At 42.5% G+C, this 20,861-nt stretch overlaps 1 protein-coding gene across 1 annotated transcript in view; it reads left to right on the top strand.

The window, feature by feature from the left end:
* The window catches only part of LOC310843240 (cilia- and flagella-associated protein 337-like), a 1,288,916-nt gene that overhangs the window by 573,833 nt on the left and 694,222 nt on the right, over positions 1–20,861 (top strand). The gene's annotated exons all lie outside the window — the stretch shown is intronic.

Raw genomic sequence — 20,861 nt, 5'->3', positions numbered from 1 at the left:
TTGAAATGCAAAGTGTATTTCTATCCACTTCTACAACATACTCTCTGCACCAGTACATCTCAATGCATTGCTCAGCTGTAACATAAATCAGGAAACAGGCAGCTACTCCCAGGGAACATCACCTAGGCAGTATGATGCATGTCTAAAGTTAATATAGAAAAATAGGACAGATGAAATATTTTTATTGAGCCAATTGGTTATTTAAAACAATGCCAAGCTCTGAAGCTTGTTTCTTCTTCAAGCACAGGAGCTCAGAGCGATAATAAAATCAACCTTGTTTCATATCCGGGATAATGCCTTTGGGGCTGGATCTTTTGCTCTGAACTGATAGTAAAACTGCAGCCAATTCAGTCTTGGCTTTTATAACGGAGGTTCTAGCAAAAGCTGAGAAGCGGCAGGATCAATCCTACTTGATACAGCCTTTCCCAAGCCAGTGCCCTCCAGATGTTTGGAACTGCAACAGCCACGAGCCACAACCAGCCAAGAGATGCTAGTAGGGGCTAATGGAAGTTGTCGCCCAAAACATCTGGAGGGCATCAGCTTGGAGAAGGATGACCTTAAAGCAGGGGTAGGCAAACAAAGGCCCGGAGGCCGGATCTGGCCCAATTGCCTTCTAAATCTGGCCTGTGGATGTTCCTGGAATCAGTGTGTTTTTACATGAGTAGAATGTGTGCTTTTATTTAAAATGCATCTCTGGGTTATTTGTGGGGCATAGGAATTCATTCACCCCGCCAATATAGTCTGGCCCCCCACAAGGTCTGAGGGACAGTGGACTGGCCCCCTGCTGAAAAGGTTTGCTGACCCCTGACCTGAAGGGTGTCACATGTAGCCCCAGAGGCTATGCTTTCCCAAAAGAGGAAAATATAAGAGGCAGAAGGTCACTGCTTCCCTGCTTTTCAGCCTAAACTGGATGAGATAGCTGCTCTTAGCACCAGGTTGCTGGGTGTAGGGAAATATTCCTAAATCCTACTATTTTCTACAGTACTTTAATCTTTAATGATAAAGTTACTAGAAAGTCACAATTTACTTTCTGTTTTGGAATCCCTGCCCCTCAGTTGTGACTCAAGATAGGCTATGGTTACACAGCATGAAGGGAAAGGCACTCTGCACATGGTCAAAGGTGCTTCTATTCACTAGTAGTTCAAAAACTCCATACAAAATGTATATATTAGAAGAAATGCACACTAAAATGCTGACACATTTGTTCGATGACTTTTTAGTGGTTTTTTTTTTAATGGCAAACTGATGCAGAAATGTGATAAAATGAACTTAAGATTCAAAAAATAAGAAAGGGGAGAAGCTAAAATGGACAGATTCATCCATTCCCCATCCCCACTCTTACTCCTAATCAAAGGCCAAACATCAAGAGGGATTATTAGTTACTAATACCTTTTCCCGTATTGCTGAACATCTCGTTGATTGGCCCAGGTACCATGTTTGGGGAGCCACCCTAAATATAGGAACTTCTAGGGTGTCCAGGATGAACAAACCTTCCTAAGCTTTTTCAGTTGCTCTGTGAAGACCCTGGGAAAGAAGAGGTTGCTCTTTGCTGGGAAAAACCAACAGAATTACGAATGTCACATGACTTTCTCTTTAACCCAGAACAACCTGAATATATTGGCTACTAGACTTCAACAAAGAATATAGGCTTGTTGATGCAATTTTCCTTCCAGATTGCCATTTCCTGCTGCAGCAAGATGATTTCAAATGATTACAGTGTTTGAACATGATCTAGAAATTAATGCCTGGAACTAGATAGGGGTTGCCAGAGTTATGGAAACAGTTAAATGCTTCTGATACCATAATCTAGCAAGTACTTTCCTGCTTACTTGGTTATTTTTCACAGCTCCTGCAAAGTAAATTGCAGGAAGGACTCGTAGAAGGAAGGAGGAACCTCCACCCAAAGGATTTAAAAACACACAAATATTTTAATCTGTCCAGAGAATGAAAGGACAATGGAGTATCGTGTAAAACAACAAAGTGATTAAACACAAGGGGGCAGAGATCAGTATGTGGATGACAACATCTTGAATTCTTTCAAACATATCCGGCAAAAGAACTGGCAAACTCAAACTCAGGGCATGTTAATGTTTCTGCCTTTTTTGTTGTTTAGTCGTTTAGTCGTGTCCGACTCTTCGTAACCCCATGGACCAGAGTACGCCAGGCACTCCTGTCTTCCACTGCCTCCCGCAGTTTGGTCAGACTCATTAGAATACAATTGTCTTTCCCCCCTGATGTGCTTCACAGCTCCACTCCCCCACTGCAGCTGTTCACTTCAGCATTATTTCATTATTGTTAGATTCTCTTCTGTTTGTGTACACACTATGGACTGCTGACAAGTCAGGGGTGTCTCTAACCTATGTAATGGTGTTCCCACCTTGGCTAGAGATGAAATCGGAATGTCTTAAGGATTTGTAGCCAGAGGTTCCCCAGCTCAGAGGTTCCCCAGTCCAGTTGTAAACTGTGTTGCCATAAGTCTGGATTTCCCCGGACATATCCAGAACACTGCATTCGGCAGCAGTGTCCGGGCAGAAATAGGGAAAATATCCAGGAAAACCTGGACATATGGCAGGCCATGTCGGCAGTGCCGTTTTCCCATTACGAAAGCACAAAAACTGCATTTTCTGCGATTTAGCCCAAAAGGCTCAACCACTTTGCCCAAAAAAGCTCAACAACTTTTCTGTTTGGATTTTCACTCTTTGAAATATGGCAACCCTAACAGGCAACCCTGTTGAGCTTTTACATCTTTGCTGAACCATTTTTCATGCACACATTTGGCTTCCTGAGCATCCCAAATCCAAAGTGCTGTGAAGAAGGATTCTCTGATTTTATTCTTTATTTTTTAAAACGGTTTCAGGGCATCTAGGTATGAGAAAACAATCACAAGTCTTCAAACCTTATTTGACTGTCAAGGGAAAGGCCCATTAAGTATTGTGATGAAGTAGAGGGAGGTCTCAACAATGGAACAAAGTTGGTTAGATTCAGATGTGCTGCTCTGCAAGAAGTTCTTCTGCTTAAATCTCTTTTAAATCAGAACCAGTGAAGGCGGTGAAGGTCCTGTGTGAGTGTCTGGAGGCAGTTGGAGGATGGATGGCGGCTAACAGATTGAGGTTGAATCCTGACAAGACAGAAGTACTGTTTTGGGGGGACAGGAGGCAGGCAGGTGTGGAGGATTCCCTGGTCCTGAATGGGGTAACTGTGCCCCTGAAGGACCAGGTGCGCAGCCTGGGAGTCATTTTGGACTCACAGCTGTCCCTGGAGGCACAGGTCAAATCTGTGTCCAGGGCAGCTTTTTACCAGCTCCATCTGGTACGTAGGCTGAGACCCTATCTGCCTGCGGACTGTCTTGCCAGAGTGGTGCATGCTCTGGTTATCTCCCGCTTGGACTACTGCAATGCACTCTACGTGGGGGTACCTTTGAAGGTGACTCGGAAACTACAACTAATCCAGAATGCGGCAGCTAGACTGGTGACTGGGGGCGGCCGCCAAGACCATATAACACCGCTCTAGAAAGACCTACATTGGCTCCCAGTACGTTTCCAAGCACAATTCAAAGTGTTGGTGCTGACCTTTAAAGCCCTAAACGGCCTCGGTCCAGTATACCTGAAGGAGCGTCTCCACCCCCATCATTCTGCCCGGACGCTGAGGTCCAGCGCCGAGGGCCTTCTGGCGGTTCCCTCATTGTGAGAAGCAAAGCTACAGGGAACCAGGCAGAGGGCCTTCTCGGTAGTGGAGCCCGCCCTGTGGAACGCCCTTCCAGCAGATGTCAAAGCGATAAACAACTACCTGACATTCAAAAGACATCTTAAGGCAGCCCTGTTCAGGGAAGTTTTTAACGTGTGATATTTTACTGTATTTTTGGTTTCTATGGAAGTCGCCCAGAGTGGCTGGGGAGGCCCAGCCAGATGGGCGGGGTATAAATAATTTATTATTATTATTATTATTATTATTATTATTATTATTATTATTATTATTATTAAGGCTCCAATGCAGCCTTCAACAACTTGTGCCCTCCAGGTATTTAGATGATAACGCCTATCAGCCCTAGTCAGCATGTTTGGGAGGAAATTCATAAACTTCAGGATGAGAAGAGTAAAGGAACCTGTGGACTGAAGCAGAAAGGCAGAGGCAGAATGAGAGAGAGGCTGTGGGGAACTTTAAGCAAAGTTTGTATTGGATATAGAGGGGATGGGAATCCTGTGTAAGAATTGGCTGGCTATTTCGTTTTTCTTTCTTTCAGAAATGTCACCTTAAAGGCTTCTAATTAAACAAGGTCATAAAATGCTAGAGCTGAACCTTTTGATATGGAAACTCAGAACAGGAAAAGAGGCAATCAGCACATTTATTTTATGGGTGCAGACAGTTGCCCAAAATATGGAGAACATGGTGTCACAAGACATCAGAAGAAAGGAGGGAGGGAGGGAGGGAGGGAGGGAGGGAGGGAGGGAGGGAGGAAATATCAAAACCTCAAGAACAGTGATGTTTGACTATCAGGTCAATTTATTGCTCCATGAGATGCACAGAGTAAAACCCATAATAAAAGCTGGAAATCCCATCATCAGCAGAATATAAACTAAGGTAGTGGCTTGTGAAGAAGAACAGATTTATTATTATTATTATTATTATTATTATTATTATTATTTTGTCAGAAGATCAGAAAAAGAAAAGTGGGTCATGGTTACCATGGCCTATGATTTGGGCATCCTTTGAAGAACATGCTTTCAGTTGCTGTTTCATGAGCAAAAAAAACAAAACAAAAAACCCCTGGACATACATTTAAATTGAAACCACAGAGAAGACACAGTGGGGGACTGAGTATAAAGGCATTCTACAGTGGAAAGTGTTTCAGTGGTAGTTTCAGGAAACAGGTATTTTCAGAAGGTGGGAAGAAACAAAGTTGAAAAGCAGAGATTTATCAGCTTGCTCGCTACAAACTCAGACTGCGTATACATAAATATTTTTCTGTATTTTGCAAACCGAAGATTTCTACCTGTGTTCTTTCTGTGGCGGCATGGGATAAATGCACAGGGATGCATTTTTGGGGCAGGGGCTGGGGTGGGCGGACAGGGAAGAGAATAAACTTATGTTGAGTGAGAAGTTCCATTCAGGAACAACTTTGTTGGATTCAACCTAGTAATTCCAATGTAATTAAGTAGCTTCCAGCTTGGCCACCTCATGAGAAGAGAAGATTCCTGGAAAAGACCCTGATGTTGGGAAAGATGGAGGGCACAAGGAGAAGGGGACGACAGAGGATGAGATGGTTGGATAGTGTTCTCGAAGCTACCAGCATGAGTTTGACCAAACTGCGGGAGGCAGTGGAAGACGGGAGTGCCTGGCGTGCTGGTCCATGGGGTCACGAAGAGTCGGACATGACTAAACAACTAAACAACAACAACAACAACAGCAACAAAGATCTAACAATGTGACCATATTGTGAGTTGAAACAAAGAGAATCATCAGCTTGCTGTAATCAATTGACCTATATAGTATGCTGTGAAATAGTATGCTGCGAAAGGGAAGCTTCTGCTAGTTCATTGCTTTCTGACTCCTCCTTGATGTTGCCACTTAAGCCCTTACATTTGAGATCTTCTAGCAATTTTAAGTTGTCTAGTTCTTGCTGTTGGTTTTACCTTGGCTCTTGCAATTGCAAGATTGTGTTCTTACTCATCACACTAATCCTTTTATGGATCGTGCTTTGACAAATGTCCAATAATTTATGCAGAGTTAGCATAATCCTTCCTCTCAGGGGTTATGTTCTGGGGACTGCGCCTAAAGCCAAAATCGCATATAGTCAAAACCCACTGGGTTCAATGGTGGATGGGAATATCAAAGTCATTTTTCCTGTAAACCTGCCCCCTTTCCCACTCCTTTATTTTATTTTATTTTTTGCCATGAGTGTAAAGCTTAATGTGCACAAGCTAAATGTGCACAAGTTACTGTATTTCTTTTTTATTATTATTATATTTTTATTGGTTTTCAAATACAAAAACACATTTATACACTCCATACATCTTAATTACATTTTACTTCTCTTTTTGACTTCCCTAAATTTGTCTGCAATTCTTTCCCTTTATTACTTTTTACACATTTCTACCATTTTAACCATTTCCCATCACAGAGCTTCCTTAAAACTTACAAACATAATTTGATTATCACTCAGTTTTTGCATATATTGGATAAACTTTTCCCAATCTTCTGTAAATCTTTGATCTCGTCGATTCTGGATCCTTCCTGTCATTCTATCCAGTTCTGCATAGTCCATTATTTTGGTTCTTCATTCTTCTACGGTAGGTAGCTCCTCCTGCTTCCATTTCTGGGCCATCAATATTCTTGCTGCTGTCATTGCATATAAGAATAACTTCTTTTCTTTCTTGTTTATCTCATTACCTGTAATGCCTACCTAGTAAGAATGCTTCTGGTTTAATAACAAATGTATATTTCAACATTTTCTTCAATTCATTATAAATCATCTCCCAAAAGCATTTTAGCTTCTTACATTCCCACCACATATGAAGAAAGGTACCTTCTTTTTCTTTACATTTCCAAAATTTGTTACTTGTCTTATACATTTTTGCTAACTTCACAGGTGTTACATACCATCGGTACATCATTTTCATAACATTTTCTTTTATAACTGTACATGCAGTGAATCTTAAACTTTCTTTCCAGAGTCTTTCCCAGTCCTCCATTTGTATGTTATACCCTATATCTTTGGCCCAGTCAATCATAACTGATTTTACCTCCTCATCCTTGGTACACCATTCCAATACTATCTTATACATTTTTGCTAAAATCTTATAATCATTGTTCAATATTTCTGTCTGAAATTTTGATTCTTTGTCAGCAAAACCCCTCTGGTTTAGATCCTTTCTGAACATCTCATTAATTTGAAAAAAATGCAGCAAGTCGTTCACATAATTCTTAACTTCTTCAAATGGTCTCATTTTCCATTTTCCTTCACTTTTATATATTAACTTCTCATATGTCACCCATCCCCCTGTCATATTGACTTTCTTCACACTCATCGCCTCCAACGGCGACAACCAATATGGAGTTTTTTGTTCCAACAAGTTTTTATATCTTTCCCACACTTCAATCAAAGACCTTCCTATAATGTGATTTTCATATCCTTTATGTACCCGTTTCTTGTCATACCACAAATATGCGTGCCACCCAAATCTATTGTCAAAACCTTCAAGATCTAATACATCCGTATCCTCTAATTTCATCCATTCCTTCAACCAACAGAGGCAACATGCTTCGTAGTACAATTTCAAGTCTGGCAGGGCGAAGCCTCCTCTTTCTTTTGCATCTGTCAATATCTTAAATTTTATTCTCAGCTTCTTACCCTGCCAGATATACCTTGAAATTTCTCTTTGCCAATTTTTGAAAATCGCTGCCCCTTTGATTACTGGAACTGTCTGGAATAAGAATAACATCTCCGGTAGCACATTCATTTTTATCGTTGCAATTCTTCCCCAAAATGAGAATTTCATTCTTCCCCATACCTCTAAGTCCCCTTTAATATTATTCCATATTGGAATATAATTATTCTGAAACAAGTCAATACTCCTGGGGGTTAACCAAACTCCTAAATATTTAACTTTCTTAACCACTTCTATTTCTGTTTGCTGCTGTAATCTGTTAACTATCTCCTGGTCTATATTTTTAGTAATTGCTTTAGTTTTTTTCTTATTCAAAATAAATCCTGCCAACTGACCAAACTGGTCAATTTCTTTCAATACTTCTGTTACCGTGTTCATAGGGTCTTCCATACAAGTTACTGTATTTCAGACACCACTGGTATGTTATCGATGGTTCAGTTAACCCTTTCAGTGTGCATACCAGGCTTCATCAATCTAATATCCTCAAACTGTTTAGGACTACAATCCCCATCAGCCCCAACCAGCACAGCTGTAATCCAAAGCAGCTGGAGAGCACCAGGTTGATGAAGCCTGTTATAGCCTTGCAGAACTTCAATTGCTTTCATGTGTGCAAATTTTCTGTAGAAACAATTTGGAGTTCATCCCAATTTCTGCCACAGTGTCCCTGTACCCTTCTGGATCAGCTTAGAAAACATTTTGATTTCATCATTTCTATAAGGATTTCTGTCTCTCTGGGCACCCACTCCAATAACGTGCCATTCCTTCATGTGTATCAACTGCTGTAAAAGAGGGATAAAAAGGTAAAGGGACCCCTGACCATTAGGTCCAGTCGTGGCTGACTCTGAGGTTGTGGCGCTCATCTCGCTTTATTGGCCGAGGGAGCCTGCGTACAGCTTCCGAGTCATGTGGCCAGCATGACTAAGCCGCTTCTGGCGAACCAGAACAGCGCACGGAAACGCCGTTTACCTTCCTGCCAGAGTGGTACCTATTTATCTACTTGCACTTTGATGTGCTTTCGAACTACTAGGTTGACAGGAGCAGGGACCGAGCAACGGGAGCTCACCCCGTCGTGGGGATTCGAACCGCCGACCTTCTGATTGGCAAGTCCTAGGCTCTGTGGTTTAACTCACAGTGCCACCTGCGTCCCTTAAACAAGGGATAAGGGGGGTATTAAAGGCAGCAAAAAAAAAAAAAAAGAGCTGAGAAAAGTCAAACTTAAGACACGGAGGGCCAAAATAAATGAGTATAAAAAATCAGGGCAGTGGAGATATGCTGTGGGGAGGGTAAAATGTCTGCAAAACTTTGGTTGATGTTTAAAATTGCATAAATAAGCCTCATAGGGTTCTTGGGCTGGATCCAGACATATCAAAGAAGTTGTAAACTCATACAGGGAAATCTGGTAGGGAAAGACAGGACTCCACGGTGCCATCTGGTGTCACAGTGTTATATTGCATATACAATGCATATAAAACACTTTTTTCTTTACCAATTGAGCCGAGTCCTCGGACTTCCTTAACAAAGGGATAAAGAGGCTCACCAAGTCACTGCTACAAAAAACGGAGTAGACTTGAGTCTCTGAAGGAATTCTAATAATAAGCTGCTGTATTGTTCAGGGCAATAGCTTAGGACTGCAGGGCTTCCCTTGAGACCTGAAGTTGCAGCTGGTGCAGAATGCTGCCAGACACATATTACACATATGGATGCCTCAGGGGAACTGCACTGACTGGGCTACATTCCAGGTTTTGCTACTTAAGTTCTTAACAGCTTGGGATCAAGTTATCTGAAAGATGGCCTGCCCCCCATCATCTGGATGTATTTTACGCATGGCACCACACCCTACAGAATGTCACAGGTCAGCTTAGAAATGCTTTTAAATAAATAATATAAATAAGGAAAGGAATAGCAGGGAAAGTGTAGGTGAATCGTCCCTACTGCTTTGATCAGTGGCAACTGCCATTAAAGTACAGTGGTACCTCAGGTTACATACGCGTCAGGTTACAGACTCTGCTAACCCAGAAATAATGCTTCAGGTTAAGAACTTTGCTTCAGGATAAGAACAGAAATCGGGCTCTGGCAGCGCGGCAGCAGCAGGAGGCCCCATTAGCTAAAATGGTGCTTCAGGTTAAGAACAGTTTCAGGTTAAGTACGGACCTCCGGAACGAATTAAGTACTTAACCTGAGGTACCACTGTACTAATAACAGTGCTGTGACAAACAAACTCCAGCATTATTTGTGAGATGCTTGTCAGTAAGTGTGTCTGTGTGTCTTAGAAGCTATCAATATTAACATCTGGTACAAAATATAGAAGGGCAATTTATTTGCTCCGTATGTTTATCTGATAGGCCTATCTCTGCTTCATTTCTCCCAGAGTTGTTTGAATAACTTGTTCAAACACTGGCCTTGTGCAAATAGCTCAGCGCATGCAGTGCTTTAGTGTATTTTGCCACGATTTGCATTTCATAAATGTTAGTGCTTAATATTCTCATTTATCTTCTTTGAAATTTGAAGAAATGACACTTGCCCACATCATAAATTCCTGAGGCCCAATTCACAGCTAAGCACTGTGTTGACACCTGCTCCCACAACTTCATCAACAAGCCCTTTTACAAAATTTGTCTAGAGTGAGAAAATTTGCTCTTAACCTATGGACACTGGTTGCCCTTACCTGGTAGGTGCAAACCACATTTTTTATTGGGGACTCAGCTAATTTATCATTCATGGAGAATTTCTGGATTAATGGTTTGTGGAAGGGAATTACATTTGAAGTCGATTTAGCTGTTAGGCAAAAAGGCAGGATGTAAATTTTAATAACGATTACATGTTTTGTATTCTTTTAAGCCCCGAAAGCACCAAAAGAGCAGGTGCATTTTAAGTGATTTCTTCCTCTTGGGGAAAGATATCTGGATAAGTATACAAACGAAAGAATAAAGTCAAAATCTAAATAAACCTATTTCTATCACATATATATGAAAGGATTTTGAATATCTACCAAAAAAAAGTCTGGCGAACGGCAAATAAAATAACCAACAACCAAGCAATCTTAACATGCCTTCACAACACTGCAGTGCAGACAGTGTGTGATATATCACATAAATATATTATAAAATATCTAGCTGTGCTGACTGAATATATATTTCAAATGCTAACTGCACCACAGCAATGAAATACAAAGGTATGGTTGTCCAAAACGTTGAAATCTGGAAGATGCAGACAGTTTGCAACAGATATATTTCAGAAAACGTACTAGACACGTTTCAGTTTATAGTCTTCTTCAGTGACATACTGTGTAGCTGAAAGCAGTGGCGTAGCATGGGTTGTCAGCACCCGGGGCAAGTAATTTGCGCCCCCTAACCTGTGGATTTGCGCCCCCTAACCCATGGATTTGTGCCCCCTAACCCGTGGATTTACGCCCCCTAACCCATGGATTTGCGCACCCTAACCCCCAGATGTTGCGCCCGGTGCGGCTGGCCCCCCCTGCACCCCCCACGCTACGCCACTGGCTGAAAGCCAGAACCCACCCCCTCTTTAGATGGCAATGTGCCTTACTTCACTTCCTTCAAAATGCAGTAAGCCAGTCCTGGTGCCTTTGGGATTCCTCTTGTTCAGGAGGACCCTAAGGATCTGCCCCCAAGTTCTGCCCTGATAGCATCACTCTCTGGTGTGTTTCAGTTGTTCTTTGTCTCCCTGGCTTGCCTCCTTCAGCTCTTGCTCAGCTCCTGGTTCCCCTGCCGACGGCTGCCCTCAGCTCACCCTGACAAGAGATGCTCTGTTCTATCCTGCAGATGAATGTTTACTCGTATCTACAATGGAGTGGCGGGAGGTCAACCATGAGGGCTTCTTAGAAACATTGGTCTGGTCGCTAAAATGCTCCTGTTGTATTACAGCTGGTGATTACCAGCTCCTGCAATACATGTAGGGGGACAAGGGGAAGAAGATTTCATTTGGTGGACTACTTTTGATAAGAGGATGCAATACCAACTGGATCTTTGTGTGATCTTTATTAGCCTTGATAGTTAGAATCTCCATTTACAAAGGCAGCATACATCTGATAGCCAGCTTCTGAGAACAAAAAGAAGGGATTATGGCAACTTCAAAGCACACCCGGTTTCACAGTGTGGAGAAGGATGTAACATGAAGTGTTTTCACTCAGTATCATATTTATTCAAATGTTAAGAATAGGAGAAAATGTTTTACGATAAGCACTTTTAACCAAGAGCTTATTTGACTGAAAGCTGATGATTAATCTATTTGTGCTCCTTTAATCAGGTTGCAGCCTTAATTTCTTGATACACACAAAGGATGTTCAGTCCAGGGTTCAGTCCAGCTTGGTGATTATCCCCTTCCATCCCATGGGGCAACTTTTAGGACTGCCCACCTGCTACCAGCTGATTGACATGTGGGTGGTTCTGCCCACCTGTCAAAGTTGGCCCATGAAGTGCAGGGTGATAAAGATCAGGATCACCAGGCCAAAATCTTTTTTTTCCTTTTTAATAATTTTTATTAAATTTCCATTTACCAAATCAAACATATCATACCAATTAATCCAAATTATAACAATACAAATAATAAAATCGAAATATTTTCCAAATTATAAATTTTTATGGCGGGGTACCCATGCTTCAAGATCGGCAGCAGTCCAATCATCTATATTTCTGCTGCTTTGGCGTTACAATGATGTTCCCAGTCCCATTTTCTCATCTCTTTGTCGTTACTCATTTTCCTTTTCGGTCACCTCCAAGTTTTCTCCGCAAATGGATTGAAAGAAACAGTCTTGTTTATATTTCTGTGTGGACTTTGTAATGCTCTCTCGTAGATCACTCACATAAATCCAATAGTCCAGGAATTCTGTTCTAGCAGTCATTGCCATCTTGTTGCATTCCAATGAAATACAGTCTAGATGTCCGCTCATTAACTTTCCCAGATACCCACTGCATCGTTAATTAGTCTCTTCAGGAGGGTTCTTGCCCTTTCAAATTTACGATCCCATCCTGATAACAGATTGGGGCTCGCCCTCCCTAAGACCATTTATCATGCAACGAAGGTCTGCCTGTCCAAGTCGGATCTCATTTCTTACTGCGTCACAAAGAGAGCCTCTCTTCTTTCCAAATCTTTCACAGAATAAAACCTTTAATTCATATTATTTTTCCCCACACAGTTTATTTTTAGTCCCACTTGCAATTGGTCGTTATGGCGGTTCTTCTAAGGGGGAGGGTTGTTAGGTAAGTCATGTTAAAAAAGCAGAAAGTCCCCCCCCTTTCCGTTCCGTTCCACATACCAATATGTCTGCAATTCTTTGATGTTATCTCTGTTCCTTCCGTCCAATCTTCATCATCTCAGTGGTGGAATTATTTAGCAGATAAAACACTCCTGACCTCGCTTGAAGCATGTGTGTTTACTTCTCCAAATTTTTAAACTCTTAAGCAATGCAACCAGTTTCGCTCTTGGAAGCAGCGTCGGAGAGTTCCAGAGCCTGCATGAGGGCTTTCCACCCAGTGCCTCTCACCCCCTCCTTCTTCTGAACTCGGGGGTGATTTATGGCAACCGCGGGCGAGGACAGCATCTTCCGAAACCCCTGGGAAGACGGGGAGACTGATTTGCTCCCCATAATCAGCCTCTCATTACCTCGTGCAGGTTGAATAGATGGTATTGTGAGCCATCTTCCAAGGCGCCCCTAGCGGGGCCCCTGGCCAAAATCAGTTTTCAGTTGATTTTACACTCTCTGTTTTAGGCTACAATCCTCACTCCACTTACCTGGGAATCTGCCCCACTGAATTCAGTAGCACTTACTTCTGAGGAGGCATAGTTAGGATTGCACTGTTATTTGCTTTGAAGACATTTAGGCATGTCTCAGCAGCACCTAAGGGTAAACGTGTATAAATTGTTCCCACATTTCACTTTCTGCATGCACAAGTAGTTGGCAGGACATTCTGGTGTCTTCAGACTGTATTGTGGTTTTGTAAGAAGCTGCTCTGAGGATCTGACCCAGGTGCTTGAGGTGCCAAACATGTGATACATCTTATCTTGGTATCTGTTACTAGGCAGTTACAGATTACATCGACGGTGGCCACATAAAGTACCGTAATCGCTATAGTCCTTTGTAGCCATGGATATTCAAACGTCCACTTTTACAGCATGTTCCATAATGTTCAACTCAGCTATCAACAATCTTTTCTGAAAACATCTATTATTGTAGTCTTTTTGTTAGTTCTTTCCGCAGCATCATACAGTTATTTTTTAAACACAATGCACCAATCTTCTTCGGATCTCTTTTTTACTTTCTAAGAGAGAACTTGGTAAATGCACCTATGTAAATAGTCAACCCCTCATTTTAAGTATGGTACTAAATCGTTGGATTATTTGTTTGGAAAAACATGCATTTCTATATAGCAAATTAATCAAGAAACACTAAAATACATTTAAAAATCCCAGTGTAAAATTAGGATGCCTTGACTGTAAAACGTAAGATATCTAAAAAGCTTGGGGCAGATGATTTTTGAGACGCTGAATACTATTTTATGGTAAATACATAGGCCAGGGGTCAGCAAACTAAGGCCCATGGGTCACAAGCGGCCCACGGGGGTCGTTTAATCAGCCCATGAGCTGCCCCCGAACCGAACAGCCTGCTTGGCAAGTCCCCACATGCTGCGCTACACCAGTGCAGAACTGTGTGGGGACTCGCTTTCGCGGCGCCGGAAATTGTGTCTGCGCAGACACAGATGCCAGAAATCGCAGGCCCACGGAGGGATCTCCGCTGGAGTGAACCAGCCCAGGCAAGGTAAACGTTGCCAACCCCTGGCATAGGCAAACACAGCATAGGCAAACACAACCCCTGGCATAGGCAAACACAAACACATACAAATGGCTAATTGTGGAAGGAAATTTTAGGTTGCTGAATTAAGACAGGAAAGGACAACATTTGAGATGAACCCTTGCCCCCTCAAAATATAAGCTCATATTTTGGGGGGGGGCGGGGGACATGGATAGAACTTAACTTTCTTAGTGTGTTGTTGGATAAACATTTTAGGAATTTTGTACTGAACATTGTGTTAAATTTTCTGGTTTTTCATTTATTTTATCTGTATTTTAGCTGGTTGTTTTGATCCTTTTTAGTATTAAGTGACTGACAAATGTAACAAGCAATAATGAGCTTTATGCAGTGACCATCAGCTTTAATCCCCATTTCCTTTGTATAATTTCTGTTCAGTTTTTTGAGAAAAATGATGTTTATATATACAGGCAATCCTCGTTTTGCTTGGGGGTTACATCCCAGATCTCTGAATGCATTGGTGGGGCCTGCATAAAGGGATCCACCCTGCCTATGTTCTGCCCTTTTAGAGACGGTTTGGGGTTAGTTCAGTGCCATGCACACTCGTGTGTCAATTGGAGACACGTAAATTGGTTGTTGTCTGTATTTAAAGGGCCTGGGTGACTAGAAAGGTCTTTACCAGGCACCAAAAATGCCTGAAAGTTGGAGTCAGGTGAACCTCTCTGAGAAGGCCATTCTGCATCCAAGGTTTCACTATTGCAAAGGTCCTCAGTGGCTGCCCACCTCACTGTGTTTGATGGGGGCACATGGCACAGGGTCCCTGAAACAATACCCAGGTTGTGATAGGTACCCTAGGAAATGTAGTGCTTCAGCAAATTCGCATATTTGTTTAGAGTAAATCTAAACTTTTGCTTGCCCAAGTTGGGTACATGTTCCTATTTGCCTCTCAGCTTAAGTGGCACAACTCCTTAAAACCCGAAATCATTTTGTCCCCCCGCCACCGCGAAAATGATCTGGAACCTAAACTGTTAATAAATCAAGTCAAGCGAGTGCTGTAATTTAAATGGTGATTCTTCTCTTGGAACAGAATCTTCCTTTGTCTGTAGAAAGCACCATTATCATTGTCAGCCACACTCAGCAAGAAACACATGTTTGAACAACGTTATTGTTTGTAGCTGTTCATTCTTCAGTATGGATTTTTCTTTCAGCTCTCGCTCCTGCTATGTAACCTCATCAATTTGCCCGGAGAAACTGATTTGTAGAAAAGCTGATGCAAGCAGCTCTGCAAAATGTTTTCCTTGGCGGGGATTCATATACATATTGGCTAGCTATACATTGTATTTTCAACATTATTATTTGTTGTTATTTGTATTGAGCTTGCCGACGTTGCCACACGCTGCACAAGGGTTAATACGCAGCCCTTCCATACAATAATAGAATGGTCTCAACAAGGCTGCAATCCTATCCCCCTACCTGGAAGCAAGCCCCACTGAATTCAGTGGGATTTACTACAGAGTAATTGTGGATGTATTTAGTACACAATAAAATTATAACAGCATCTGGGGGAAGACATCGTTCTGCATTAAATCAAGTGTTATGCCTCTTTCTGCACCTGCCTGATTTGACAGAACCCTGACTCCACACACTAGTATTTATTTAGCTCCAGGCACTAACAGAAATAATGCAAATACAATAAAATACAACAAAGTCGTGTGGGAGTCAAATACAAAATAAATAAATAAAAAACAAGGCAGATAAAGCAACCATTAAAAGCAATAAAACAACCAGTTAAATCCAACGTCATGTTGTTGGGCCAGAGGCCTGTCTAGATAAAAATGTCTTTGCTACAATGACTTCTACTCAGAAAAAAAGATATCAATTCCTCTAAACATGTCTACTAAGAAATCCCATTGAGATCAATAGAGATTTCGTCTGGGTAAATAGTTCTAGGATTATTGCTGGAGCAAAAGCTTCCCCAGCAATTTTACAGCATTTTCCTTGGGAGATCTCATTACCATAACACAGGAAGGACAGCACCCCTTGTTTGAAACGATACTTCCTTGCCCTCCAGTCCCAGGAGTCTCTTGGCCGTGTTAATGCCAAATTTATCTCTCTCAGCAAGCTCAAGGTGCCATGATGGTTAAAAGGATGTTTGAAGCGCTCTTGCATGCATATGGAGTTTCAGGACCACTAGCTTCCCCCCTGACTTGACATTGCTATCAAACCTACCTGCTTCACAGTGAGAACTATGGCACCTGGAAATGACCTATATGGACACCGCTGGTTTGTAGACAGACCCATAATCGAGGCAGGGAATGGAGAGAGTAGAGAGACTGCAGCCCTAGAGGTGCCTGAAGAAGTTCACTCACCAGATCTAGGGGACATAAGCTAGAAGGACAAAAGCTGGAATTTGAAAACAGTTGTGATTAGAGTTCAAGTCAAGTTCTCCAACTTTGACTCTAGACCAGGGGTCAGCAACCTTTTTCAGCCGTGGGCCAGTCCACCATCCCTCAGACCATGTGGTGCAGTGGTGTAGCGTGGGTTGTCAGCACCCGGGGCAAGGCAAGTAATTTGCGCCTCCTAATCCGTGGATTTGCACCCCCTAACCTGTGGATTTGCGCCCCCTAACCCGTGGATTTGTGCCCCCTAACCCTAACCCCCAGATGTTGCGCCCGGTGCGGCCGGCCCCCCCTGCACCCCCACGCTACGCCACTGATGTGGTGGGCCGGACTATATTTTGAGGGGGGGGGAAATGAACAAATTCCTATGCCCCACAAATCACCCAGAGATGCACTTTAAATAAAAGGACAAATTCTACTCATGTAAAAACATGCTGATTCCTGGACCGTCCGCGGGCCAGATTGAGAAGGCGATTGGGCCACATCTGGCCCCCGGGCCTTAGGTTGCCTACCCCTGCTCTAGACTTGGAGCATGGAAGTTGTAGTTTCAGAGGAAATCTTCATTTCTTGTTCTTCTACTTATCTCTTTCTCAGTCTTGCTCTGAGTCTTCAGTGTCAGTCCATTGAATGCTCCTGGATCCAGTCCAGTTAATATAATCAGATTTTAAGCAGCTTTAGTGTTAGTAACTATATGTTGTATCCTTTCACAGAAGACATTAATTTGAAAGGGCAGTCTTATTAAAGGTTTATTGCTGCTGACCAAAGTTGCTCTGTGTATATTTTATAAAGCTACACCTTCTCTTGAGGCTCTCTGGACTGAGGTCTTTTTTTTATTTTGCCAGTAAAAAAAAGGGGGGGCATAGACTTTCTGTTGCTGCTATTCCACATTCTTTTCATCCTACTTGTTGCATTCTTAGGAATTTAAGAATTATGTCCCTTGGTCTTTTGCCTGGTTTGGGTTTCAGGTAAAGTGTTCCATGACATTGTTTAAGATCTTCTTTTGTTAATGCAAGATCAGGAATTAATTAATTTCACCATTATTATTTTTTAAAGATTGTGTAGTCAATAACCATTCCATTTTTCCTGCACTGTTAGTGCTCTGGATCATAGCAAGTTGGTACTTGATAATTGCAGAAGGTTTTAAGGCCTTTTGATGGGTTGGGAGAAAGCTCTAGATTAATGACCCATTTTGGTTCAGTGATGTACCCTCCCAAAATATAAATTGTTTAATACTTAGGAGCTAAACAGTTCAGTTATTGAACTATTTCAAGGAGTTCAGTCCTGTTAATGCTTATTCTCCAACAACAAAAAAATGCAGCCTCTTTCTCCCCACACTTTGTCAATTACAAACCAGAGTTATTGTTTAAATTGGCTGGAATAGAATTTAGTTAGCCAATAAAAGTGTGTTGATGCTGCCTCCAGACATGAGACATGAGCCAGCCAAAGTCAAGCAATTTTAACTTTCCGCCCTTTTCTACTTGGGATCAGTTGCAAGCCATGGGAATCAAGGGGATTTAAAAGTAGGCAATTTGGGCAGGTTGTCCCCAAATTTATTGTGTTTCTTGCAACAACCTTCAGTTCAACAATGCTTGATCTGACTTTAGCTTTCACATCATACGGTTAAGAAACATTAACATCATTTATAGAACCCTGGGTTCTAAGCAGGCATCACATTCTGACAAAAACACAGACTCATTTGCAGTTCTGTAATCATATGGGGCAAACTCATAACACCATCCCTTTCAAGGGAAGACTGTTTCCTAGACTGAGCTGTCTGAAATGGCTAACAGCTCTTCTTGGAAACAAGTTAACTAGAAAGTTTAAAAATTAAAAGCATACAACGCAATTAATAGTTAGCTCCTTACGCATTTGCAAATGTATCTTCCAATACAAGTTTTCTGCTCTAGACTAAAAATGACCTCCATTAAGGCCATCAATATTAGCAATAAGGAAACGCGGGTGGTGCTGTGGTCTAAACCACTAAGCCTCTTGGGCTTGCCGATCGGAAGGTCGGTGGTTAGAAACTGTGCGACAGGGTGAGCTCTGTCCCAGCTTCTGCCAACCTAGCAGTTTGAAAGCATACCAGTGCAAGTAGATAAATAGATAACACTGCGGTGGGAAGGTAAACGGTGTTTCCGTGCGCTCTGGTTTCCGTCATGGTGTCCCATTGCACAGAAAGCGATTTAGTCATGCTGGTCACATGACCCAGAAAAGCTGTCTGCGAACAAATGCTGACGCCCTCAGCCTGAAAGCGAAATGAGTGCCGCGACCCCATAGTCACCTTTGACTGGACTTAGCCGCCTGGGGTTTCTTTACCTTATTAGCAATAGGAAAGGCAACGTCTGCCTCTTCAGCTTGGTCCCAGAGTAAGGTACACTTTACCCTTGGTTATGTGAGTATAACAATCCCTGTAGGCCCTCAGCTTCTTTCTCATAAACTCAGGTTCATTTTATCAACCTAGACAAGTTGGATCTCCCCCTCACACCTCAAATACACAGGGTTGGATTCAAATAACCGAGCACACTAGCAGGGACCAGCACAAACACTCCCACTAGTGTAGCAGGGCTTCCTCCCTCCTTCCTCAAATCTCTTCTGGGGATAATCCCCATAACAGCATGCAGGGGAAGGAGGGGGACAGATTGTTCTGTCCGCCAAGCAGAAATGCTTCGGCTGAGACCTTGAATTCCTCCCACAGAATTCTCCCAGCTAAAATTAACTTAGAATTACGGTCAACCTGGGTGCTTTGGGTGTTCACCCCCCTCCACTCCCAACAATTAGAACCATATGAGAAAAAGAGCAGGGCAAAGTCATGTCACCATTGCCCATTTATGCCACCCTCTGTCCATCTGGGGCTGAATGTATGCGGCCAGTAGCCTGCTTTACTTGTATGGGCTCCCTGTACAATTTAGAAACTCACAGCTCCCGAAGTGAGGATGGGCGGTGAAAGTGCAATGGGTGGAACATGGCCAACAATGCTTGCTCTCCCCCCTCTCAATGCACAACAGGCAGGGCACCTGAAGAGGTCTCCTTTTCTGCAAGAAAGCTATGGAAACAACACTCCTGTTTCCAAAACAACACCAACCATACACTTTCTCCTGGGTGGCTAGTGCTAGTCCTTGAGAAGAAAAGCCACGGAAAATGGCCACCAACTTGGATGGCTTTAAAAAAGGACTGGGCAACTTCATGGAGGATAAGGTTATCAATCGCTGCTTGCCATGATGGCTATGCTCTGCCTTCATAGGTGGAAGCCATGATGCTTCTGAATGACAGCTGCTGGAAACTGCAGGAGGGCAGAACGCTCTTGTGCTTGAGTCCTGCTTGCAGGCTTCCCACAGGCATCTGGTGAGATCAGGATGCTGGACTAGATGGGCCATTGGCCTGATCCAGCAGGGCTCTTCTTATGTTCTTAGTTGACAGAAGCGAATACAGTGGTACCTCAGGTTAAGAACTTAATTCATTCTGGAGGTCTGTTCTTAACCTGAAACTGAGGTACCACCTCCGCCACCGTGTGATTTCTGTTCTCATCTTGAGGTAAAGTTCTTAACCCGAGGTACTACTTCTGGGTTAGCGGAGTCTGTAACGTGAAGCGTCTGTAACCCGAGGTACCACTGTAATCTAGGAGTGCAGAATCTGCCTGGCTCTTACCTTCACTTCTTCAGCCTCTGCTTGTTTATATACAGTATGTAAATTAAGAAAATATAAAGACAGCCTCCAGTGCACTTTCATGCCAAGGAAGTTTCCTGCAGTTTCCATCTTTCTTTCCCTCTTTCCCTCTAGTTTCAAAACTGTTAGCCAATTGTGTGGGGAAAACAGTGCATGAAGGGCTCATCTCATCACACCCCAGCCTCACAAATGAATTTCCCCTTCAGGGGAATGGGCCAGCCATTAAGGAATATTCACATTCAGCTGTCAAATCCTAAGGTCCAATAAGGCATCACTTTTGGACAAACTCCTGACAGGCCCAGTGACAAACTTTTTAACACTGTATTTCTTACACACAACATTGATCAATGTACTTGGCAGCTGTGGTACCATAGGTTCCATCCTACACCTGGAGGAGCTGGTGGTATTTTTATTTATTTTTTAAGTGCAAAAGAATATGAATTGGCAGCAGATCTGTTTTGATTTTGTCAGTAAGAAGCCAAAAATATAAACAGATTCCTGCTGAAATATTCTAAGTATTAGCAACTGCTTGCATTTTTCCGTCTCCAAATGACCGTTGTCTAAAAATAAATCTAAATTATCACAATGCTTCCAATCTTTAGTTAAATAGTAACTTTATCTCCTGAGAACATCTGTTTGTGGCTGCTG

Source organism: Podarcis gaigeae, assembly GCF_964106915.1.
Source record: "Podarcis gaigeae genome assembly, chromosome: 4".
Lineage (NCBI taxonomy): Eukaryota > Metazoa > Chordata > Lepidosauria > Squamata > Lacertidae > Podarcis > Podarcis gaigeae.
Note: the sequence above shows the minus strand (reverse complement) of the source record. Positions and strands in the feature narration are given on the sequence as shown.